Source organism: Bos mutus, chromosome 11, assembly GCF_027580195.1.
Source record: "Bos mutus isolate GX-2022 chromosome 11, NWIPB_WYAK_1.1, whole genome shotgun sequence".
Classification (NCBI taxonomy): Eukaryota; Metazoa; Chordata; class Mammalia; order Artiodactyla; family Bovidae; genus Bos; species Bos mutus.
This window is the reverse complement of record NC_091627.1, coordinates 32,393,668-32,419,853: the sequence shown is the minus strand read 5'-3', so window position 1 is coordinate 32,419,853 and position 26,186 is coordinate 32,393,668. Positions and strand designations below refer to the sequence as shown.

Here is a 26,186-nt window from a genome sequence, read left to right as displayed (position 1 = left end):
GTGGTTATATAACATAACCTCAAACTTGGTGCCTTAAAACAGTAACAGTTTATTTAATCTCATGATTCTCTGTGCTCAGCTGGGTGCTGCCCTGCTTCCCATGCACTGGCCAAGGCCACTCACTTGGCTGCCTGGACTGTTTCTTTCAGCAGCAGCATTCAGCTGACAGCTATGCTGGCAGAGCCTAACAAGGTCTTACACACATGCCTGGAGCCTTGGAGCTTCTCTAAGTGACCCTTCCAAGTGGTTAGCTTGGGCTTCTTCACAGCATGATGGTAGTTATCAGAGATTTTAAAGGCTAGACCCATCACTATTGGTCAAAGCAAGTCACAAGGGGTAACCCAGGTGCAGGATAAGGGGAAATTGGTTCTACCCCTTGATGTGAGAGTGATATGTACATATGAGGAAGGAAGGAATGGAGGGCCGCCGTCTTCTGAGGCTTTTTACTAAACCAGGGGGTGCATGAGGGATGTTGGGGGAAAGAGATGAAGAGAGCCATGAGTCTGGGTGGGGTACCTTAGGATGCTTCAGAAGTTAGAAGTGTGGTCTGCAGTATAGTTATTTCTCTGTATCCGTGGATGTGAAACTTACACATACGGAGAGCAGACTGTCTTCGTTGTACTGTGCCACTTTATGTTAATATATGGCCTTGTTATTCGTGACAGTCCCTGGAACCAGTCTTCTGCAGATACTGTATATAACTTTTTGAAGGTATTGATTCTCTATGAGACCCAACACATCATTTCTAAGATACTCAAAGTTAAAAACTGCCTTGCATATGAAAAGATGATAGCTCATGGTTCGTCTGCCTGGGATTTGCCTTATATTCTGAAGAAGAATTTGTTCTCTTTTTCAAAAACACATACTCGCCCTGTCCAGGGCACTGTCCGGGGTGGAGGAGGGCACACTGCCTCCAGTCACGACCCCAGCACCAATCCTGGCCCTTTCTCTCCACATATCAGCTAGATGGGCAGCCTGGTTTGTATTCCTTTCTCAGGAGGTGGAAATTTGCTTGTGCGCATCCATCAGAAACACGTCCAGTTTGTCTCTCTTAGCAGATTGTCATTTACCCCAGGGAGAGTAAGGCCATTAGTACAGCCCCTTGTGGTGCCTTGGTCCTGACTCTCCCTCTATACATGTGTGTTGAATAAATACATTCCTGCTTTGCTTTTATCTTTATTTCATTCCTCATCAACTCTGAGAGTTTGATAAATATTTGGTTAGATCCAGGCTAGGGAAACGTTCTGATGTTAATTTAAGTGATTTGAAAATGACATTTTTAAAGCAAGACTTATAACTCTTCGGGAGTGCTAGTCTGTACTTCCTTACCACTTGTTAATAAATTTTTTTTTCTTGTCTAGGGAAAAAGCAGCAATAGAAAAGGGTTTTAGGGGCCCAGAAAATGAGTCATTGATATCCTGTTGGCCTAGTTCTAATCTTGACCTTGGGCAAAAATGATTTGCATAAGATCGTGTAGAAGAATGAATGAGCAGAGTTGGAGCTCTCACCATCCCAGCCCACCTTCCTGCTAGTTCCTCTAGTCTGAAGAGAAACTATATTTCCTGTGTCACTTACCAAGCATCATTCTAGGCAGGAGTATACAAAGAATGAGTGAAAGTCATCCCTTGGCATCAGGGAGCTCCCAGGTTGTGGTATAAGTCTGTTAGTGAAAGAGACCCTGCCTCAGGAAACAGAGGAAGGCTTCCTAAGAGCTCACTGTTGAGCTGGGTTTTGAAGGATAAGTAGGAGTTTACCAGGGGGAGCAGCGGGAACAGGGCTTTCTGATCAGAGTCATAGGAGATTCTAACTTGCTTTGGATTGGTGAGAATTCTGTGTGACAGGAGCAGGAGTGGGTGGCAGGAGCTAGAGATACAGGTATAGAGAAGCTAAGCAGTGGAAGGGCTAAGGAATTTGGGCTTTATTCCTCTAATGATGAGGCTTCATGGAAGGAATTTTGGCTTTTTCCTCTAATGATGAGGCTTCATTGAAGAAGGAGACAGACAGGATCTGATTTGTATTTAATAGAATCCTTCTGGTGGACTTGAGTAAGGTTGAAACTGTTTAGGAGGCTATTAAAGTAGTCCAGGCATGATACCATGAAGGCCACTCACCAAGATGGAATCAGAGGATGGAGAAGATGAGTTCAGGCTCAAGTGCCTGTGGGATATCCAGGTGGAACTATCAGATTATTCAGTGGATCGTTATTGAACACCTTCTGTATACCAGGCCCTGGGCTTAAGATCTGGCGCTTAGAAGAGAGGTCATGGGTTCTAGATTTGGGGATCATCAGCCTTTAAGTGGTACCCAAAACCATAGGGAGGATGAGGGGTTGCCTAAGGACAGTGTGTAGAATCAGAAAGGAAGAGGGCTTAGGACCAAACACTAGGAAGCAGCCTTGTTGGGGGACAGTCCCCCACATGGAACACCCATGCCCAGTGTTCTTTTGCATTGGAGAAGCTTTAGACAAGCCATGGTGAAGTAGGGCTGGGATGTCAGGTGGGGGACTGCTCACGGGAGTGTTTGTCACCTGTTGGGGATGGGGGATAGGTCTGTAAGGGCACTTTATAAATTGTAAAGCACCTTGAGAATGCTAGCTGTTTATTTCTTTATTGAACCTAATCTTGACAGACCATCTCTGATCTTTGATCTATGAATGAATCAGACCAGGTTTATTCATCATCATTTTCCTCATCACTCTTCTGTGTAACCAACTGGCTCTTTCCCCCTCCTTGTGAAAGGATTATTTTAAGGAGTGTTTTTAATTATAAAATGCCGTCTAATATTGCAGAAACTTTGGAAATGAGAGAAATTTATTGCAGTCCTATAATAATGAATTTTGTGTGTGTGTCTTTCTAGTCCTTCCTTTCTAGAAATTTTTACAAAGCTGTATGCATTACTCTCTACTTAGTCAGCTTTATAGCACAGACTTTTTTCTGTTTTAAATTAGTGTTTACAATCATCATTTTTAATGGCTGCATAATATGATGTCGGCTAAATGTACCATAATTAATTCAACTGTTCCTTTTCTGTAGGACATTTGGTTACTCTAACTTTATTAATTTTATTTATTTATCATCTCATTTTCATTTGATTATTATTATTATTATGTATATGTAATACCAGCAGGCCCGGTGCCTCTCTCCTTTCCCCTCCTGGCTGTTTTGTGTCTGATGTATCTTCCTTCCTCAGATTACATTTTCAGCCGTTGCTTCCAGCAGAATTCCTCTTTGTGGTTCCTAAGAAGTTTGCTTTGAATAATGATGAAACCTTTTCCTGTTCCTCTCTTCAAGAGCCCTTTCTTTGCTGTAAACAAGCTGTAAACATAAAAGAAAAGGACACGTTTCAGAAGAAATCCCATACCACGCTTTACCCCATTCGAAATCCCAGTGTGTGCAGACTGGATTTGAACGCTTGCAAGATTCCGTGGTCATGGGTTGTTGTCCCCATGTCCTTTGAGGACTGGTCCCCATGAAATGGGGCCAGCTGAGTCAGAGCTGGCAGTGTAAGGCTGGGAGCTGCCTGCCCAGGCCAGGGTTGGGCTCAGGGCTGCCCCTGGAGCCCCCAGAAGGCTGAGTTTTTCACCCAAGGGGGCTGGGCAGTGGGGAATTGATCCCCATGGGCCACATTCTTAAGAGACTGACCAATAAACCCAAGGCTAAGTCACCAACCTGCTGATGGTAGGTGGACCTAAGCATTCTCGAAGGATGGTAACACCCTGTCTGGTACAAGTTTACTACCAATTCCTAAGAAACCAGATCAGTCACTTCCTGAAGGGGAATCTGAGCAAGGAGCATTGCCAGGTGCTGAAGTGGATCATCCTCCCAGGCTGGGGCTGGGAGTCCCCCTGCTACCCCCCGGGGCCCGTTTCCCAGTAATGGGCGATGCTGTCAGCTAGACGCAGCCTCCCCCAGATTGCAAGAAAAGTGCCACAATTTCTCACTCGTCAGCTCTCTGTTTTCTAAACTCCTACACGTGATTACAGCTCACCTTTCATTGTGCTGCATCAAGCACTCTGGAAAACAGAGGAGTCCCCCCTTCCCTAAACTGGGGCCACAGTTGTTACATGGCCTGTCTCTGGGACAGATCTGGGACGTTGCCCCTTTATGTCAGTAAAGGGTCCTACGTAGGATGGTTACTTTAGCTGAGCCACCATTTTTCTTGTTGTTGTCTAAGAAACGAAATGCATACTTTGCAGATGAAGTTCCCTATGAGGACAAAAAATTCTGTACTTTGTAAAAAAAAAAAAAAAAAATGTATTTGTTTGGCTGTGCCAGGCCTTAGCTGTGGCATAAGGGTCTTTAACTGTGGCATGTGGGGTCTAGTTCCTTGACCTGGGATCGAGCCTGGGCCCAATGCGTTGGGAGTGCAGTCACAGTCACTAGACCACCAGGGTAGTCCCAAGGATTCTGTACTTTTGATGCAAGGCTGTTTGTTTGCATCACGGCCACGGCCTTTCACTTAATATCTTTTTTCTTTATTCCCTCTTTTTGGAGGATCACTTAAGAGTAGCAGCAGGCGAGAGACACCGTGAAGGAAGTCTCTGGAATGATTTAGACTGGAGGAATGTCAAATGTGTTCTTCCTTTTAGTTGAATGCTTGAGATGTCAATGTGAAGCTTGTTTACTTCCATTATTGCGGATAAGGGGCTGTGGGTGCCCACTGCTCCTGGGTGGCTTCATTTTGTTCATTTTCATGCCCGCCTCACAACACTCATCGCTGGATTTAGGGGTAGAAGAGATCATGGAGCTTGCAGTTCAATTTACAGAGATAACAAAGTGCCCAGAATCAGAGAGTGAAGATGGAGCATGGCTGGTGTCAGGTCCAAAAGCAGGGACAGTCCTTTAACCTGGAGAGATCGACACAGGTGCTTGGTCAGTTGATGCCAAAAGTTAAATTATTTGACAGTGGGCATACAGCTGTGTGTCAGAACAAAGAGAATTTTACTGTATGTGAAAAAAAGGGAGTAAAAATGAAAGCTAGATGGTGGTAAGCATTGGTGATCACCAGATGACCTTGATGCATTTTGTGTGTGTAAGAGCCACAATGCCCTAGATACTGTGGGGCAAGAAGGGGGTTGGATGGGGCGCAAAAGAACATTCTGGGGGTGATGGAGGCTTTCCCTGTGGTGACTGTGGATGTAGTCACACAGTTGTGTGAATTCGTCAACACTCATCAAAGTAACATTATATTATTATTATTTGGCTGTGCCACATGGCTTGCGAGATCTTAGTTACCTGACCAGGAATGGAACTCGGGGCCCCTGCAGTGAAAGCACAGAGTCCTAATCACTACATGGATGGCTAGGGAATATACATTTTACATGGGTGCTTTTTACTGTATGCAAACTTTAACTCCACAAAGTAGATTTTTAAAAGTCAGTAGAATCCAGCAATCACAAAAAAGCTGCACGTAAATGTAAACATTTATATGCATTTAAAGTAGCTTATTTCAGCTGAAAACATCCAGCTACTCGTCTTTTGTGGAAAGGAAAGATCATCGCCTCTGGGTGTCCTTTTTGGTGTTCCTTGTGACCTTCTGTAGGTAAGATGTGACCTCTGTAATTTCTAGTTTCCTTAAAGTGGAGAGAGGGTTAAAAGTCACTTGAAAATAATCTAGGGACTGAATCTTAGATCTTTATGACTTTCATTTTGGCTAAATTTTACTGTTGTCTTGCCCACTTCTAATTCAGCAGCAGTTTCTGTTAGTTACTCACATTTATTCAGAAATTTCCAAAATTCTCATTTTACTTTTCTTAGAAATAACAACTGTCTGTTGTTCATACTGATATTTTATTTGTTTAGGTTCTTAATTACATTATGGGCTTCCCTCATAGCTTAGTCAGTAAAGAACCTGCCTGTAATGCAGGAGACCTGGGTTTGATTCCTGGGTTGGGAAGATCCCCTGGAGAAGGAAATGGCAATCCACTCTAGTGTTCTTGCTTGGAAAATCCCATGGACAGGGGAGTCTGGCGGATTTAGCCTGGCGGGCTACAGTCCATGGGGTCGCAAGAGTCGGACACGACTTAGCAACTAAACTACCACCACCAGCAGAAACTGGAGCAGATGTGCAGGAAAGTTCTAGAGAGGTCCTGCCAGCTGTGCACATAAGGTTGGCAGGTTTTGTGGGAGTGGGTGGACTTGACTAATCCGGAACATGGGTTTGGAGGACTTTAGTGCCATCCTGTGTTCCTGGCCCTCCTGCTGGAGCCCCATCCTGCCCCTCTAAGCATCTGGTCCTGCTTCTGGTTTATCCAGGGGAAGGAAGTCACGTCTACCTTTCATTCTCTACCCAGTCGCCTTCCCGGTATTTGGATTCAGCCATCTTGCTCTCTTTCAGTCTCCTCTTCAGCCTAACCCATTGCACTTTTTCATGAAGCCCTCAGGTGACGTGGTTTCTGGGCCTTACATCATCCTCTCACTTTCTTTGGCTGCAAACTGAGGCGTGGTGCCTTTTCCCGTCTTAGACACATTTTCCCCTGCCTGCTCTCAGAACCCTGCCCGTCCTGCCTTGTTGCAGGACACAAATGGTAGAGGTGTAAAGACCGCAGCTGGAATTTGAGGTTTGGTGGGGAGGGTGGTCTCCACTCATGGAAATTTAGATCTCCCGGTTTGCTCAAACTCATGTCCACTGAGTCGATGATGCCATCCAACCATCTCATCCTCTGTCACCCCCCTTCTCCTCCTGCCCTGAATCTTTCCCAGCATCAGGCTCTTTTCCAATGAGGTCTTAATGAAAGAATTAGTGTCTACGTGAAAATGGAAGGTAATCTAGAGAAACCCACTACTGCTTAGGTGGTAGGATAGCTCCCCAGAGACTGACAGAATGTCCCTGACCTGGCAGGATGTGCTATTTAAGGGAGTGGGGGCAGCAGAGGAGTTGGTCCCAGGGACCATTCACTGAAACTGCAGCCTGGGGCTGGAGGTGTGTTTGCCTCCCTGGGCTGTCCTCTGACCTGGGCCATGTCCCTCTGCAGCCTACATGCCCCTTATGCCTTTCCCTTCCCCACAGTTTCTGTGTTCCTGTTGCCCTGCCAGAGCAATAAAGACCAGCACGCTTATCAAGTTACCCAGAGTCTGACCCATCCTCTTCTCTGTCTGCCCTCTTCCTTTCCTACAGAGATGCTGTCTGCTTAGGAAGTCTAATTGCATGTGTGTGCCTATTGATGGGCATCTGTTGTCCTTCTGTCTGCTAATTTATCTCTTCACTCGGCCAACATGTATGGTTCTGGACACATGTTTGCACAGGTTCCTGGGGACACAGACACAGTACCCTCAGGTCCTGCCTACAAGTGAGCTTGGTTTATTTATTTTCTTAAAAAAATAATCATTGTCTGAATATGGGCCCGGCACAGAGCAATCCCTCCAGCATTGTTGAATGTTGTTGCATGAATTATGAGTAAGTTGAATCATATGAAATAACCAATATCCAACCATTTTCAACATGCAAGCAATGGCAATTTCATTTCATATGGTTCTGTTTAATATAAAAGTAACAAATGTGCTCACTGGGGAAAGCCTCAGTTCAGTTCAGTCAGTTCAGTTGCTCAGTCATGTCCAACTCTTTGCAACCCCATGGACTGCAGCATGTCAGGCCTCCCTGTCCATCACCAACTCCCAGAGTTTACTCAAAACCCATTTCCATTAAGTCGGTGATGCCATCCAACCATCTCATCCTCTGTCATCCCCTTCTCCTCCTGCCTTCAAACTTTCCCAGTGTCAGGGTCTTTTTACATGAATCAGTTCTTCACATCAGGTGGCCAAAGTATTGGAATTTCAGCTTCAGCATCAGTCTTTCCAATGAATATTCAGGACTGATTTCCTTTAGGATGGACTGGTTGGATCTCCTTGCAGTCCAAGGGACTCTCAAGAGTCTTTTCCAACATCACAGTTCAAAAGCATCAATTCTTTGGTGCCTAGCTTTCTTTATAGTCTAGCTCTCACATCCAGACATGACTACTGGAAAAACCATAGCTTTGACTAGACGGACCTCTGTTGGCAAAGTAATGTCTCTGCTTTTGCCTGGAAAATACTAAATAGTATGGGGAAATACTATCCATAGTATTATCCTTCAAGAATACCTGCTGTTAACATTAGGTCCCTTTTTACAGATAGAGGTGATAATTAATTTTTTCTTCTATACCATGTGTTGTTCTTATTGTAAGAAATATTAATATTTCATGCATGCGTGCTAAGTTGCTTCAGTCATGTCTGACACTTGCGACCCTACAGACTGTAGCCTGCCAGTCTCCTCTGTCCCAGGGAGTCTCCAGGCAAGAATAGTGGAGTGGTTTGCCATTTCCTCCTCCAGGGGATCTTCCCAACCCAAGGATCGAACCCATGTCTGTTACATCTCTTGTATTGGCCGGCAGGTTCAACTCAGGCAGAAATATAAACATAAAAATGAAGCCCCCCCTTTCCTCTGCTGCTCCCCTCACCATAGGCAACAATTGCCAAGTGTGTGGTATGCATACATCCAGACAGTTTTCTTTGAATTTGCACGTGTGTGTGATATATACACATTTGAGATTGAGAGGTTATTTATGTAAGTTTATGCAAATCAATGAAGCAAACCTCTCAGTGCTAATATCCACACGTTCCTTTGTAGTAGCTGGTGCCCCGCCTGGAGGTGGTCACATGTCCTTGGTGATCTGTAGCCCTTCCCTCCTTCAGCCAGGAGCACCCCCCAGTGGGGTCCGTGCTGGTGGCCTCTCGTGGGCACCTGTGGCCACTCCTTGAGCTGATGGAGAGTCATAGTATCCACATACCCGCCAAGTGCTGACATCCCTTGTGTTTCTGATTTTGTCTGTTTCATCATTGTCTTGTCAGTGAACAGGAGTTGAGTTGAAACTCTGCCCTGCTGTGGGTCTCGGGAAAGCCACTTGATGTCATTGAGCTTGGTCTTCTCCTCAGTGAGTGAGGAGAATAGAGGACAGGAACCCAGTAAGCAGGAGCCAGACGTGGGGCCAGATGCCAGGGTTCCATGTCTGGTTCTGTCTCTTCCAGCTCCGAGAGCTTGGTCAGGTTGCTTAGTCCGCTCTGTGCCTTCATTACTAAAGCTCTGAATGATATAATAAAGCTCCTGGAATAGTACTTGACTTGTGCATTTGCCATGCTGGTGATGATGATGTCCCAGCTCCTCCAGGGTTGTGGTGAAGGCTGTAATGAGAGGATGAGTGGACACACTTTGTAAACCACAAAACCCCGTTCAGATGCAAGTGTTACTATGATTACATGCTTATCTGTCACTAGTACAACCCCAAAGTTTCCCTGTTGGAAGGTGGCACACTTCATTTCGCTTGAGTGGTATTTACAAATCGGGAGGAGTTGGGATTTGCACCTAAGAGGATCTCATTCCTGTGTTTGCGCTCCCCTGTGCCCACACTGCTTCTGCCAGGAGGGGTGGCCTCTGAGTTATTACTGAGTGTTTCCAGAGAGGATGCGGGGGCCCAGAGGGGAAGTGACTTGCCTGAGGCCCCACAGAGAGACAGTCTCAGTGCCTCTGTCTGTAGCCTCGGCCTCCAGGCCCCCAGGCCAGCACTGTGCTCCACCGTGGCCACCACGTGATGGGGCACAGACCCGCGATGGGAACAGGAAACAAAAAGGAGTTCATGAGTAGTTTGTGTGGCTCTGATTCAGGAACTTACTGTGGAGATGGCAGCTTCAAAGGGCTGTGGGTGGGAATGGTTGGTGGTGTTGGAGGCAGGTGACATTGCAGTAACGGAGTGAAAAGCGAGTGAGGGGCCAGTGGGGCGTTAGGAGGAGTTTGTTTAGAGAGGAGACTGTTGGGCCTGTGGTTGTGTGGGGAGAATGATGAGAATGGGAGGCGGAGATGAAAGGGGGGCAGGTCACCTGGTGTGGGCGTGTTTGACGGGATGCTGTGGCGTTCTGGGCCCCTGAAAGAATTTCCAGTGAAAAATTGGGATGGCCTCAGGCTTCATGTCTTTTGCTGGTGAGCCGCTTTTGGTTGCTTGATTCATTTTGCTTTAGTTCTTCTAATTTGGGGAATTCTGTTTGCTTTCTTGGGGTCTTGGCAAGGATTCTCTCCTCAGAGACCTGGATCCAAGAGCTGAGTGGTTTCCTGGAACATGATTGCCTCCTCCTGCTCCCTTGACTTTATAAGAAGGAAGTTGGAAGCTGGAATGGGATTTTTTCCAACTCTTGAGCGGCTACATTGAGAGACTGGTCTGAGAGTGAAGATCCTTGGAGGATATTTCCTCTGGCTCAGGATAATTGACTTAATCTGCTGTGTGTCTCATTTTTCCCTTTGGAAAATGGAGAGATGCTGCCTGACTCACTTCTTCCTAAAATACTGTGTGCTCAACTTCTCTCTCTGGAAAGTCTCGCTTAGGTGCATTTTGACATAATGTCACTCTTAACTCCCATCACTGAGTCCAGAGCCTTTCTTTCTTTGGGGGCTGAGGGTGGGACTCATCCCACATTGACTGAGAGTATGCCCTCAAGCTCTCAGGGAGTCACTATGACAGACGGCCTGTGAGAGTACGGAGAAAAGGCATCATTCTGCCTTAGTTGGGAAAGGTCTCTTAGAGGAGGCAGTACTGAACTGTGCCTTGAGGGGAGAGATATATTTTGAGCCCTGGATTGGTAGGGGGCAGAGACAGTTGCTGGTGGGAAGTGGTCTGGCCACACACACACACACACACAACTTTGACTGCAGAATTGGGTGTATGAGACAGATGAGTCTGGAAGGTAGTTTGGGATCTCAAATGGGTGACCCAGAAAGCTATTTGAAATTGCTTTGACTACATTTTGTAGGCAGTGGGAAGCAATAGAATCCCAGAAGAAGAGCAGAGAGAAGACATAAATAGTATTTTTCTAATAGTGAAAAAATTTCAAATTCAATGAAAACTATAAATTCACAGTTCCAGGAAGCTCAAAATAAGTCAAATAAATATAAAGAGCAAAAATAGAATCATACCAAAGCACATCACAATCAAGTTAGTTAATCCTAGTAGTTAAGGGGAAACTCATAAAAACAACCAGAAAGAAAGACATAGAGGAACAAAGATAACAATGATAGTAGATGTCTGGCCAGAAGTTATTAAAGGCAGAAAACAATAGAACTGAAAGATAGATCAAACTAGAATTCTATACTCAAAAAATATCCTTCAAAAAAAGAAGGTGAAGACTTTTTTTTTTTAATAGAAAAACTAAAGTTGAGAGAATTCATGACCAGCAGACCTATACCACAAAGCATTAATCAAAGTTTTTCAGGCAGTAGAAAATTGATACTAGATAAAAATTTGGACTGTACAAAAAGAATAAAGAGGCCTATGGAAGTTATTTTTTCTCATTTTTAGTCTCTTTAAAAGACTGTATAAAGCAAAAACAAACAGTGTACTGTTTATAATGTAGATGTATGATGTATGACAACAATAGCCCAAAGGATGGAAAGGAAGAAATGAAAATATACTGTTATAATTTTCTAACACTACATGTAAAGTAATAATATTTGATGTAGACTGTATTTTTTTCTTTTAAAAAAATTTAAATTATGGAAGTATGGTAACACATTTATAAGGAGACTTGAAAATGCAGAACAAAGTTACATATAGTTCTATATATTACAGTTTCTTAAGTAAATTAAGATTTTTAGTTGGAATTTCAATATCAAACTCTCAAAAATCAATAGGATGGACAGAAAAGTAGAAGGATATATAAACTTTAAAAGCACTATAAACTAATTCAACATAATTAAGATTTATACAATTTTCACACAACAGCAGAATACAAATTCTATTCAAGTTCTCATAGACTATAAACCAGGAGAACTGGAACATATCCAGGGACATAAAACAAGGTGCAAAAATTTCATGATCTAAAGGTATTGATATCATACAGAGTCTGTTCTCTTATCACTGTGGAATTATGTTAGAAATCAATATCAAAAGATGTTTGAAAATAACCCATATATTTTCAAGTGCAATGTGACATTTACCAAGATCTTTGACTCAGCCAGTGAAGCCACAATAAGGTTAGAAGATTGAAAAACACAGAATCATTGCAGAGAAGAAAGCATTTAAATGAGAAATTTATATCAAAATGAGAAATTAATATCTAAGATGCTTTTAAAAACCCATGTATTTGGAAATTAAATATCCATGAAATGAATTACGCTAAATTAAAGATGCCTATAGGCATACCTCATTTTATTGTGCTGTGCTTTATTGCACTTCTTAGACATTGTGATTTTCATAAATTGAAGGTTTGTGGCAACCCTACATAGAGCAATTCTGTTGGCACTATTTTCCTGACAGCATTTGCTGACTTGTGTCTCTGGGTCACATTTTGGTAACTTTTCCAATATTTTGAAGCACCAGCAAAAAGATTATGATTTGCTGAAGGCTCAGGTCATTAGCAATAAAGTCTGTTTTTAATTAGGGTGTGGTCCTAGTGGTAAAGAACCTGCCTGCCAATACAGGAGATGAAAGAGACCTGGGTTCAGTCTCTGGGTCTGGAAGATCCCCTGGAGTAGGAAATGGCAACCCATGTCAGTATTCTTGCCTGGAGAATCCCATGGACAGAGGAGCCTGGTGGGCTACAGTCCATGGGGTCACAAAGAGTTGGACACGACTAAAGTGACTTAGCACACCGTGTTGTTTTTTTAGACAAGCTATTGCAGTTAGTAAACTACAATATAGTGTAAACCTAAGTTTTATGTGTTTGGAAAAATTTGTGTGACTTGCTTTATTTCAATATTCTCTTTCATTGCAGTGATCGGGACCAAACCCATAACATCTCTGAGGTATGCCTATATTGTAAATCTCAGAGCAACCATTAGAAAACATAACAAAGAGGTGTGGCACACAAGCCGATAATGGAGATAGAGTAGAATGATAGACAAAATCAAAAGACGGCAGGAGAAGAGGGGAAAAGTAACAAAGAACAAATAAGACCAGTAGATGACAAAAGATAGTTTTAGATTCAACAATACTGAAAATAATATTAAGTGTATGTGATATAATGACTGTATTTAATAGGCAGGTATTATTGGATGGATAACAAAGTAAGAACCAACTATAAGCTGTCATAAAGAGACCCATTTTTATTATAAAGACACAGATTTAAAAGGATGGAAAAAGCTATTCCATATAAACACTAATCAAAAGAGAGCTAAGACGGCTATGTTAGTAACAGACAGTGCAGATTTTAGAATAAGGAAAATTATCAGGAATAAAGAGGAACATTTCATACTGATAAGTCAATTCATCAAAAAGACATTAAGACCCTAAAACAAATAGACAAAAAACAATAGAACTTAAAGGAATTGACAAATTTGTAATTATATTTGAAGATTGCAACACACCTCTTTCAGTTATTGGTAAAAGAAATAGACAAATTAGAAGTATAAAGAATATAGAACACATGACAAATTAAAAGTATGCATTAATAGAACTTAACAACCAGCCAGACCAAAGTGATATTTACAGAACCCTCTACCCAATGACTGGAGAGTATAATATTTTTTCAGATGCACTGAAATGTTCATGAAGACACACAGTTTGGGCTACCATATAAGATTCAGTACATTAAAAAGTTACTAAAATCATGCAAAGTGTAATGTTATCTGACAAAAATAATGGATTGAGGTAGAAATAAATATAATCTTGAAAATTCCAAATTATATCTGGAAAATTAAGCAACACATACATAAATGGGTAGACAAATCACAAGTAACATTAGAAAATGTGTTGAATTAATGTGAAAACACAGCATACCAATTTTTTGGAATGCAGACAAAGCAGTGCCAAGAGGGAAATTCATAGCACTAAATGCTAGTGATAATAAAAAGATCTAAAATGAATGATCTATGGGACTTCCTTGGTGGTTCAGGAGTTAAGAATATGCCTTGCAATGCAGGGGACATGAGTTCAATCCCTGGTCAGGGAGCTAAGATCCCACATGCCCAGGAGCGACTAAGCCCGTGTGCTGCAACTGCTGAGCCCGTGCACCACAAGTAGAGAGCCCAGGTGCTTTACACACATCGTTTTCATGAGTTCCCTAACCCACCCTGAGGTAGGAGTCCTGTTATTCTCATTTCATAGAGGAGGGAGCAAGCTTAGAGCAGTGATGACACCTCCCAAGGCCACAACCCGTGGTGGTGGAGTTGGAATTCAAGCCCAGTCTCTAACTGCTGTGTTTTACTGTCCTTGGGTGTTTCCCTTATAGAGAGATGGTGTGTGTGTGTTAATAGATTTGAGAGGGGTTGGGACCGATAGTCCTGGGGGCCCCCAGAGAAAGGATGTCACAAGAAGTGTGACACCGAGTGTGAGCTGGGAGGGACTCGGATGCCCATGGGGCAGACCACTGGCCATGCTGGTGATGGGCTTTAATCCTCCACTCAGGTTAGAAGAGAAGATCTCATCAAAAGCATACGGCTGATAAGTGGGGAAATTCAGCAGAAACCAAAGGGAACTATTTTAAGAAATCGAAGCTTCTCAGAAAGTCAGGGGATGGGTTGAGAGCTCTCCTGGGAGCCTGGGATACATGTGTTCCCAGGGTGAGAAAGCCCCTGCTGGCTGGGTGGCCGATCTTTGAGGGCAAGGACAGTGGAGGCACTCACAAGTGGACAAAGCATTTGAGAGCAGAGGACGAAAACCAGGTCCAGAGGGGAACTTAGACCCAGTGAGCCGCCTGGCACCATCTGTAAGAGACTTTGCAGTTGACGAGAGGATCTCCCTTCCAGTGGTGATGACCTGGAGTGGGACCACTCAGGATTCATGGCAGCCACCTTGCCAGCTGGATGCACCCTCGCCTTTATCCAGGGAAGGCTTGTCAGTACGAGGCGATGATGGCTCTGTGGGGATAACCAGAGCCAGCTCCAGTTCAGGAGACGGTGCCTCTTCTGCACGTGTTGGCACTGAATGCTAAATGATAGACGATCGGCTTGACCCCTAGAGTCTGGGGCGGGGCTCTCCTTCACTCCTGGTGGCTGCAAGCCTGTGTGTTCCTGCATTTCATGGAGCAGAGCAGGATGGCCGAGGGCGAGGCCATCCGATGCTGTGCCCAGGTCTTGTTTGAAGACCCTTGGAAGGTTTATCTTCCCAGATGGCCCTTTGAGAAATCTGGTGGGGGGCGAGGCACGTCCCGTAGAAACAGGTATGTGCACAGGGGCGGTTCTGGGTGGGGCTCCCCGCCACCGGGTGTTTCTTGAGATCCTTCCTAGTGCAAGAGGGAGTTTCCCTGCAGACGAGTCTCTGTTTCTAAGGGTCCCGGTCTGGTGGTGGTTAGGGTGTTTCAAGCGAGTGGAGGGAGCAGCCGAAACTTCCCATAGTGCCCCTTGTCTTTATTGTCTCTGCCCAGAGAGAGTCACTGCAGAAAGATGAGGCGGTGAAAAGGAAAAAAACAGAAGTCATCCTAAATCTCCCTCCCCTGCATGATAAGCGCTGTTGACATTTTGGTGTTTCTGCTCCTGCGCCATTTCATTTCTACTCTGAAAATGAGATCAGAGTATGCCTGCATAGTTAAACTTTTTTTTTTTTCCCCTCTGAATGACTTATCTTGCCCTTATTTCCTCTCTAAGAAGCTAGAGAAGAAACACAAGGAGAGTGTGATTGCTCAGGGGTGGGGCCATCCCGGAAGGCTCTGTGGAGGGGTGGAGGTCAGCTAGATTTTGAAGGAAGGGAGGAAGGTGATGGAGGGGCCAGTTCGGGTAGGGCGCTACTCACATAGGGATGGATGCAAGGGTGTGCTGGCCTGGTGTACTGGGGATAACTAAGGGGACTGTAACATCTGTTTCCATCCTCCTGCCCTGCACCCTTTCCTCCCTCCCTCCTTTCCGTCTCTCCCTCCCCCCTCCATCCCCCATTGATTCCTTCCTTCACTCAGTAGTCATTGGGCGCCTCCTATGTGCTAGGTGTTTGTCCAGTGGAGGCCACACAGGGTCCTTGGAACAGGTCTTGTCCCTGCCCAAGTGGAGCGTGTAATGTAACAGACAGGCTCATGTGTTTTACTCAAAGGCAAACATTTAAAACACTTAAAAATAGTAATACAAACATGGGTTTTTATGGGATAGAATGCAGAAGCTGCATGCCCCAGCAGGGAAAGAGGTGAAGCTTCCTCCACACGTACTTTGGTGGAAAAGTTTGAGGGTCCTCAGATGTGGGCTGTGACACATGCTGAGGTTCAGGAGCGCCTGCCGGGTGACAACATTGGGGACATCAACTTGGCTAAACCAGGTGGTTTACATCCGGGGACTGTGGGAGATATTTAGAAAAGGTCCTAGGGGACAGAATTATGTAGGATCTTGCGTACCAGAATGAGGAAAATTGGCAGCACTTGAAGTGTTTTGAGCAGGAGATGGAACTTTCAAAAAGGTAATTGTGGAATTTTAACATGATCCCAGAGGGTAGAAAACTGAGCACTGAAGAACCGATGCTTTTGAACTGTGGTGTTGGAGAAGACTCTTGAGAGTCCCTTGGACTGCAAGGAGATCCAACCAGTCCATCCTAAAGGAAATCAGTCCTGAATATTCATTGGAAGGATTGAGGCTGAGACTGAAGCTCCAATACTTTGGCCACGTGATGCGAAGAGCTGACTCATTTGAAAAGACCCTGATGCTGGGAAAGATTGAGGGCAGGAGGAAAAGGGGACAACAGAGGATGAGATGGTTGGATGGCATCACCGACTCAATGGACATGGGTTTGGGTGGACTCTGGGAGTTGGTGATGGACAGGGAGGCCTGGCGTGCAGCGGTTCATGGGGTCACAAAGAGTCGGACACAGCTGAGCAACTGAACTGAACTGAACTCAACAGAGGGTAGATTAGCAAGACCAGAGAAGGGCCAGGGAAACAAATCTGTGCCCAGTCCTGGGGGAGGTGAGGGTTTGGGCTAGATGATGGCAGGAGGAGGACAATGAGGAAGACCCAGAAAGACCAGATGGAATGAATGACCCACTGGAGACGTGGAAAGGAGCACCAACAACAGGGAGAACAGTCAGCCAACAAAGGCTTACTGAGGATTACTTGGCACTGGGTGCTGTTATCTTGGGTACACAGTTGAGTGAACTGTGGTCCTAACCCTTGGCTGGCAGAAATGGGACCTTCAGCCTGGGGCTGGCTGGGGAGACTGCGACCAGCTTGGGTGTTCCCATTGTTCCCGGGCTGTACCTGGCAGCTTTTGAACGATGCCCACATCTGGGCTTCAGATTTCACTGTTCTGGGATGCTGCCCGGGCATGGCCCCCAGGTGAGTTTCAGGTGCTGCCAGGGTTGGGAGCCTACTCAGATGGTGCTAATTCAAGACAGTTCAGGCTGAAGAAAGTTAGGAATGGTGATAGCTTGCCAGGACTTTAAATTTGAGTTGTGGAATTTGAAAGTCTTTGTGTGTTGTGTGACTCAGATGGTGCACGGAGAGGACTGGGCCGTGGCCTGGCAGGTTCCTCCCAGGCCAGTGTTTGATGGTGACTCTGTAACTCAGGGTGAGAAGGATCAGAAGATTGTTAGGCAAGAGAATAAATGGACAGAAGAAAAACAGGCAGTAAGCAGAGGGAGTTGATGTAAAGCAATTGCAATGTTCACAGTTTGGTTTAAAGAACCAGGAAGCTTCCAGGATATTGTCTTTGTTTTTATATTTACTACAGCAAAATTCTCCAAGCCAGGCTTCAGCAATACGTGAACCATGAACTTCCAGATGTTCAAGCTGGTTTTAGAAAAGGCAGAGGAACCAGAGATCAAATTGCCAACATCCGCTGGATCATGGAAAAGGCAAGAAATTTCCAGAAAAACATCCATTTCTGCTTTATGGACTATGCCAAAGCCTTTGATTGTGTGGATCACAATAAACTGGAAAATTCTGAAAGAGATGGGAATACCAGACCACCTGACCTGCCTCTTGAGAAACCTATATGCAGCTCAGGAAGCAACAGTTAGAACTGGACATGGAACAACAGACTGCTTCCAAATAGGAAAAGGAGTACATCAAGGCTGTATATTGTCACCCTGCTTATTTAACTTATATGCAGAGTACATCATGAGAAAGGCTGGGCTGGAAGAAGCACAAGCTGGAATCAAGATTGCCGGGAGAAATACCAATAACCTCAGATATGCAGATGACACCACCCTTATGGCAGAAAGTGAAGAAGAACTAAAAGCCTTTTGATGAAAGTGAAAGAAGAGAGTGAAAAAGTTGGCTTAAAGCTCAACATTCAGAAAACTAAGATCATGGCATTCGGTCCCATCACTTCATGGCAAATAGATGGGGAAACAGTGTCAGACTTTATTTTTGGGGTCTCCAAAATCACTGCAGATGGTGACCACAGCCATGAAATTAAAAGACGCTTTCCTTCCTTGGAAGGAAAGTTATGACCAACCTAGACAGAATATTAAAAAGCAGAGACGTTACTTTGCCAACAAAGGTCCATCTAGTCAAGGCTATGGTTTTCCCAGTGGTCATGTATGGATGTGAGAGTTGGACTGTGAAGAAAGCTGAGCACTGAAGAATTGATGCTTTTGAACTGTGGTGTTGGAGAAGACTCTTGAGAGTCCCTTGGACTGCAAGGAGATCCAACCAGTCCATCCTAAAGGAGACCAGTCCTGGGTGTTCATTGGAAGGACTGATGCTGAGGCTGAATCTCCAATACTTTAGCCATCTCATGCGAAGAGTTGACTCATTGAAAAAGACCCTGATGCTGGGAGGGATTGGGGGCAGGAAGAGAAGGGGACGACAGAGGATGAGATGGCTGGATGGCATCACTGACTCGATGCACATGAGTGTGGGTGAATTCCGGGAGTTGGTGATGGACAGGGAGGCCTGGCCGCAGTTCATGGGGTCACAAAGAGTTGGACACAACTGATTGAACTGAACCAAACCGAACTGATAGCACCTAGAGAATCCCACGGACAGAAGTGCTTGGAGAGCTACAGTCCATAGGGTTGCAAAGAGTCAGACATGACTGAGCGACTGAGCTCGCATGCCTACCACCTAGAACAGTAAATAAAAGAGAGTCACCTGGAGTGGGGGTGCAAAATTTAGATTCCTAAGTCTTAATGCACTTGGATCAGAAACTAGAGAAACAGCAACTAAGGAGTAAGCACTGAAGGGTCAAGTCAGAACCAGTGACTAAAAAACCACATCCCGGGTGTCTCCAGGCAAGGCTCTGGGAGGCTGCAGGGCTGAGCAAGGCTGAGTAATCCCTCAGAAGCACTCAGAGAGCAGAGAGGGAATCAAATCTCCAAGGAGAAAGACATGACGCGGGTTTCTGCAGCTGAGAGTCTGCAGAAAGTTCTACTCTCAGGACATGAGTCATCTTGCATCTAGAGGTACGGAGTCCTTGGAATCCCAAGTTTGCTGAGTTCCGTGGCTCTGTGTACAGGGGCTTCAGTGTGCTTGTGACACTGCAGATCCCTTTCATGTTGTGCTGTTTGTGTGGCGGTCATACTGCTGGGATTCTAGAACTCTCCTTCTGTCTTCAGATGGTATGCTCCTCTGGGCTGGTGCATTTGTTCTCTAGCTCACTCAAAGACAGTTCCAGGAAGTCAGAATCTCTGCATTCAATCTAGGTAGGGCTGCTTAGAGGTGAGAAGGCCAGAGCAGGAAGCTGGAACCCTCTCATTGTTCTGGTGACTTCCATGAGTGTACAGTTTATTACTTTTTGCCTTTTCTGTATTTAACTTTGGTCCTTGTGAGAAATTGGGTTAAGTTGCTTTTACTATCCAAGTATTACCCTAGAGGAGGGAATGGCAACCCACTCCAGTGTTCTTGCCTGGAGAATCCCATGGCCAGAGGATCCTGGCTTGTTCAGTGGCTCAGTCATGTCCGACTCTTTACGACCCCATGGACTGCAGCATGCCAGGCCTCCCTGTCCATCACCAACTCCCAGAGTTCACTCAAACTCATATCCATTGAGTCTGTGATGCCATCCAGCCATCTCATCCTCTGTCGTCCCCTTCTCCTCCTGCCTTCAATCTTTCCCAGCATCAGAGTCTTTTCTAATGAGTCAGCTCTTCACATCAGGTGGCCAAAGTAGAGTTCATGGGGTTGCAAAGAGACACAACTGAGCACACACACACTGACACACTTACTGATCCCTCTGTTAACATGTCTATAAAAGCTCTGTGTTCTTAGCGTGTGTGAAAACCCAGAATTGAGTGTGACTAGCCCATTTTACTCCTTCTTGGGGACTATAGAGCACAGGGAACTCTATTCAATATCCTGTGGTAAACTATAGTGCAAAAGAATATAAAGAAGAATGTATATATATACACGTATAACTGAATCACTTTGCTGTGCCGTAGGGACTGCCACCTTTGCCAGCCTGTCCTCCTCTCCTCTCCCAGTCTGTGTTTCCTGCATTTCCTGTGGCTTCTTTTCCTCTAGTAGATCTGGGCTCTTGAAGTTCTTTTTTACTCTCCAGGACCCAGTATGGGGTCCATCACTCAGTAAGAACTTGGGACAGTTGTGGGTTGAGTTAAAAAAAAAAATCTGAAGCCAAACATGATTAAACATTTTAAAAATAGATTCCATTAAGTAGAAAGGGAATCATTTGGCCTGAGGAAAAAACCCAAGGTGACTAATGGGGTCACATATGTAAGAAGAGACACAAGGTGCCGTGACCTGATGTTTTGTATTTCTGCCGTGAAGCCGCACGAGGAGATGGAGCACTTTTAATTTGTTTTGTGGTTCTTCATCATCTGGGCAAACAGACCCTTTGGAGAATCTGGTGAAAGCAACGGAATTTGCTCCCCAGAAGAGGGCAAAAATTCCACCCCTGCCCCGCCAATTTTAGAGGTTCACTGACTCTCCCTAACCTGGTCCATAGACTTCAAGTGGATAATCCTTCATCAGTATCAAATGCCAACTGTGAGACGTGTATTCCTGCATCTGCTCCTCCAGGGAAGAAACAGCCCAGGTGCCCTTCTCTGGTCTTAATCGTCTCTATCTATGGGATTTGGACCTTCCTTCTGTCCATTGTGGGAGCATTTGTCAAGCTGCTGTGTCCTTTCATTTAGCAAGTATTGGTAGTGTTGTCCTCTTAGCCCATGAGGTCTACAATTGATATTCGTGTTCCATCTTTGTTCTCAGAGTTCCTTGTTCTTCAGTCCAAAAGCTTAAGCAAGTTTCAAGTGAAGACTGAGGAATCAAAAGGGAAGAAGGCATTGCTCTGGGCTAGGGTTTCTCAACCTCAGAGCTGTTGACATCTGGGGCTGGACAGTGCCTCATTGTGGGAGCTGCCTGGTGCACGCTGCAGTCTTCAGCAGCAGCCCTGGCCTCCACCCAGGAGATGCCAGGAGCATCCTCCCCGCTGGTTGTGACAATCAAAAATGTCCCCGGACACATTGCCAGATGGTCCCCAGATCACCACCACCCCACCCCAGTTGAGAACTGTTCCAGCCTTTCTGCGGCTGGATTTTGGCTCCTACTAAAGGGACACCACAGTGGAGAATGGACTGTTCGTTCAGTTTCTTTCTATGATAGCCATCCGTGCAGCTAACTTCTGCTCTGTGCCAGAAACTGGGCCAGGCCCTGCGGTTGCAAGTGTGAGTACAAGACACACCCTGACCATAGGTGTTCCTTGTATACTTGTCTGGGTGATACGCACAGATGCATCAGGAGGTGGAGGGGGAGGATTGTCTCATGGGAAAGAGTCTGCACCAGTGCATTCTCCATCCAAGAGGCTCTTTCTTCTGATTTTTCCTGTGACTGGGACTGTTTAACATTCATATCTCGGTTTAAACAACACCACTTCAGGGAGACCTATCCTAACCATCTAACCACAGTCAGCTGTTTTCACCTAATGCTTTGTAACAAACAGCCCAGACGTCAGTGGGTCACAACCGCACATTTCTTGCTCACATGTGTGTGGGTTGCCTGGGATGTGGGTTGGCTAGGGTGTGGCTGATGCAGGCTGGGCTTCAGCTGGTTTTGGCTACAAGCTGCAGCTTCAGTTTAGCTCTGCTCCATGGGTTTCTCATTCTACTGGACCAGTGAACTTTTGGTGCATGTTGTTCTCATGGCGACAGCAGCAGCACAGAGCGGGAAGCGAGCGTATTTCTTGCTTGTATCATATGCACGGACATCCATTTGGCCGAAGTAGATCACACAGTGCAAGTCAGCAGGAGGGAGGAACCTCATCACTCTCCACGAGGCCGTGGCAGAGGTGTGGTTGAATAGGACTTTACAGGGCAGTGAAGAATGGGGCCCAGCCATCTGCCTCACTCACTCTACAGCAGCCACCCAGTCATTCACTCATTTCTATTCTCTGCTGAGTTTTGATACTCTTATTGTTGAATTATTTATTGCTTATTTGTCTTTTGTTACCAAATCATCAGCTCCATGACAGTAGGGACTTTTTCTGCCATATTCACTGCTAAATGCCAAGTACCAACCTAGCACAGGGTGGGCATTCACTAAATTGATGGGTGGATGGATGGATGGTTCTGTCTGGGAATCAGGGAAGGGTGTTGGAGATAATCTTGAAATAGTAACAGCAGCTAACGGTTTCTGAGGGATGACTAAGGGCCAAGGGTGCGCTGCATGCTTATGCTTGACCTGGTTAAGTCAGGGGATCATTTCAGTGTAGCCAGCCCTCCGCTGGTCGAGGAGGGGAGAGAACAGGGTGTTCTGGATGGAGCTGTAGAGCCCTGAAATAGCACATCTTGTTAGAGACTGGAGAGATGCCCAGTGTGGCTGGAGTGAGGGGAGCCTGGTGGGCAGCAGCCACATACAAGACGTAAGAGTGGCATGGGAGCCCCGCAGTCAGGGCTTCTGTGTTCCACATCTTCAGGGGAGCCGTCGTGTCTGAGTCTGGAGTGGTGCCCCAGGGCACAACCTGGAAAGCTCTTCTGGTCTCCTAGCAGGTCACAAGGGACCTTGTGTCGCATGTCAAGATGGCTGGATGACTATCTGGAAGTCATCTTTGTTTTGGAAGAGGGTGAACATTGAATATCTTTTAGCAGAGGCATGTCCAAGCTATTAAACAAGTAGGAAGCTTCTGGAAATCCTTTTGAGGCAGGTGGTGGAAACTTGACAAAACCTCTGACTTGGGAGAGCTTGTCACAGTGCCCCAAGGCTTGAGCTCTGCATTGTGTGAGTAGGGTTGTATTAACTAGAGACTCCAGTCATCTCTTGGCTCAACGTGCTCCCTGGGGGAGCACGGAAGCATGACCTCACTGACTGCAGACCTCCCCATATGCATAAATGCTCCAGGTCTTCACTGGGTGCTGAGCTCTCAGGGTCCCCCAGCCCCATAGACTTCGTGCAGCCTCTGCTGACCCACATCACCAATCAGCTACCAAGACAGGAATGTGGGGAAAGCAGCCCTGGCCTTGTGTTTGGGTGGTGTGCTTGCTGGGCAAGAAAGCGGTGGTGGACCTGCCCCAAGGCCACCCGTGCCTGGCCAGGCTGGTTTCTAATGTTTGGTCTTCTGGGCCGGGACAGAATTTTTTTTAATGTCTTGAAATTTAAACTCTCTGCTTTTAGGGGGAAAAATGAAAAGGGAGATCTGTGTTCCAGTTTCAACATTGCTAGGAGACCCGTTGAATGTGAAAGTTCTTATAAAACTTCATTAAAGTGTTACTGGGGGACTTCCGTGGTGGTCCAGTGGTTAAGACTCTGCGCTCCCAATGCAGCGGGCACAGGTTCAATCCCTGGTTGGGGAACTAGGATCCCACATGCCGCACAGCATAGCCTAAAATAAAGTGTTAGATACCAATTTTCCTTCTCTTCTCTGGAAGAAATAAAAAAAATGTCGTTAACATATTTTGTGCCAACCCCGCTGTTAGGTGGTGTTGCAGAGAATCTGTTTTAATTTTAGTGGAACAGCCTTCAGGGTTACGGTGAGGATGAGGAGGCCAAGTCTCAGAGAGGTTAAGTGACTTGCTCCAGGTCACACAGCCTGCTGGTGATGGGGGAGGTTCTCTGTGACTGCATGGCCCAGCCTCTTTGTCATGTGTTCATCCACCAGTGGGCCCCTCCAAGGGGCTGCTGGGAGCACAGCTTCCCACGTGTGGACCCGGTGGGCACTGTGTGGCCGTCATTGCAGGCTCTGACCCGTCTTCCTTAGGTTGTGGAGGCTGGTTGCTGCAGAGGTGTCTTCTCCCGTGCTCCTTCCTGCCCTGCAGCTCCTGGGAGAGTTTTTTTTCCAAAACATCTAAGTTAGCTCTAATGAACAGAGGCCTTCCCCCAGCAGTAGAGATTCACAAGATCTCTGAGGACAGCTGACACCCTGGAGCTGCAGTCTTCCCCTCCACCTGCCATATGGGGAATGTTCTGGAATCTGCAGGCCTGAATGAACTTACAGAGCAAGGTCAGCTTGGGTACTTGAGCCAGGAGCCTTCCTCTGTTGGGGTGACTTCCATCTTAAAGCCCCACTTGGAGCCATCCCTGTCCCTGTGGGCTGTTAGAGGCTGTGCAGGACATGGTGACTCGTCAGATTCCAAGAGGAAGGATTTCGTAAAGGAGTTTTCTCACGGTTGCATTTCTGAGCTAGGGTATTATAAACACTTGGTCCAGCTGTCGTGGGTTAGATGAAGTTTTAGTCTGATTGTTTACCCACTTGGGAGATTCATTCATTTTATTCATTATTTTTAGAATCTTGTGTTTAAAAGGAAAAAAAAGAACAATTCTTTTTTTATAGTTGTTTATTTATTTTTAATTGATGATTTCTTTACAATATTGGTTTGATTTCTGCCATACATCCATAAGAATCAGCCATAGGTACACATATGTCCCCTCCTTCCTACCTCCCAGGCTTTCCCACCCCTCTAGATTGTTATAGAGCCCCAGTTTGGGTTTCCTGAGTCATACAGCAAATTCCCATTGGCTATCTGTTTTACATATGGTAGTGTATATGCTTCCATGCTACTGTCTCCATTCATCTCAAGGAACAATTCTTTTGAAATAAGACTGCTGCCCAGTCTAAAGGAGACCACTAGGGTATGAGGAGGTGACCTCAACGGCACCCTAGAGCAGTCTCCTCAGGTGTTGCCTGTCTAGGTGGGCGGCCAGGTCGTGGTGCTGTCCCAGCCAGCCCAGGACCATGGGGAGGAGCAGGAATGAGGGTCTGTGCATCTGGGCCACTGCTCACTTTCAGAACTGGAAAGTGGAGCCGGAACTCTCCAGATTCATCCTCTGGATGATACAGAGGCAGAGGCTTCGGGCCACACTCATTCACTGGCTGCGGTATCAGAGCCTGTTACCATGTTTCAGAGACCCCATCTCTCTCTGGAGCATGTATAATGCCATCTAACCTCTTTCTGAATGAACACGGCACCCCACCCATCCCTACCCTTCTCTTGGTGCTTTGTATGCTCTGCTTTATACTCTGGATATTTCTCAGACTGTCCCCCTCCTGCTGTCCTGGGGGTCTGCACCATCCTGGGGGAATGACCGAGCCCCATTCCTCTCTGATCGTAGGGTGGGAGAGGGTGGGGTGCTGCAGATGGGATGTTAATTAGAAGGCTGGGTCCTGGGAGGTCGTGGGGGGCCAGAGGTTGACTTTAAGATGGTTTCTTGTCTGCTTATCTGTGTTCAGGCTGAAGGGGTCAGCTGAGCGGGGAATCTGTGTCGTGGTTTCATTGCCTGGTGTGTAGAGCCCAGCTGCTCTGACTTCCTGAACACCAGGTGCGGGGTAAGGTCTGGGTGGATTCTGAGGACACAGGGGTGAGAAGCACAGCGGTGCCAGCCTTACCAGCTGTCTGTGAGAGACAGGATAGAACCCTGTGTGAGGAGGCTGGGGAGGGGACGGAGGGGAGGAAGGGAGATGGAGGTTGAGCAGGAAGAGGGCAGCCAGTGGGCTGGGGTGTTGGGCGAGGTATTTATGCAGCAGTGGGTACAAGAAAGGTGGCTCTGGAGGGAGTTGAATCCTGACAAGAAGGCCCTTCCCCACTCACTGGAGTGGGAGCGACAGAAAATTTATCCCAGACCAGCAGAGCTCAATTGTCGTAATCATGGGAAAGACACAGCTCAGATTCTCTCCAGGGTTCAAGCTTTCCTGGCGGCCAAAAGTTTGCAAAAGCTGGGCCAAAGCTGGGTCTGCAGCTTTTAAACTGTAGTGTGAGAGGCAATACTAGCAGATGAGTTAGAGAGATGACAGCTGCCCGCCTGGTCCATCATCGTGGCCTCCCCTGGACCTAGACCTTCTCTGGCAGCGCTGGGCTCGTGGGCTCTGGGGTGGCCTCCTGGTCACCTTTGATTCCTCCGTGCAGCACTGGGTGGGGGCGGGGGCTCACT

At 46.1% G+C, this 26,186-nt stretch overlaps 1 protein-coding gene across 2 annotated transcripts in view; it reads left to right on the top strand.

Moving 5' to 3' along the window:
- Positions 1–26,186, top strand: part of ADCY3 (adenylate cyclase 3) — an 83,329-nt gene that overhangs the window by 6,950 nt on the left and 50,193 nt on the right. The window lies entirely within an intron of this gene.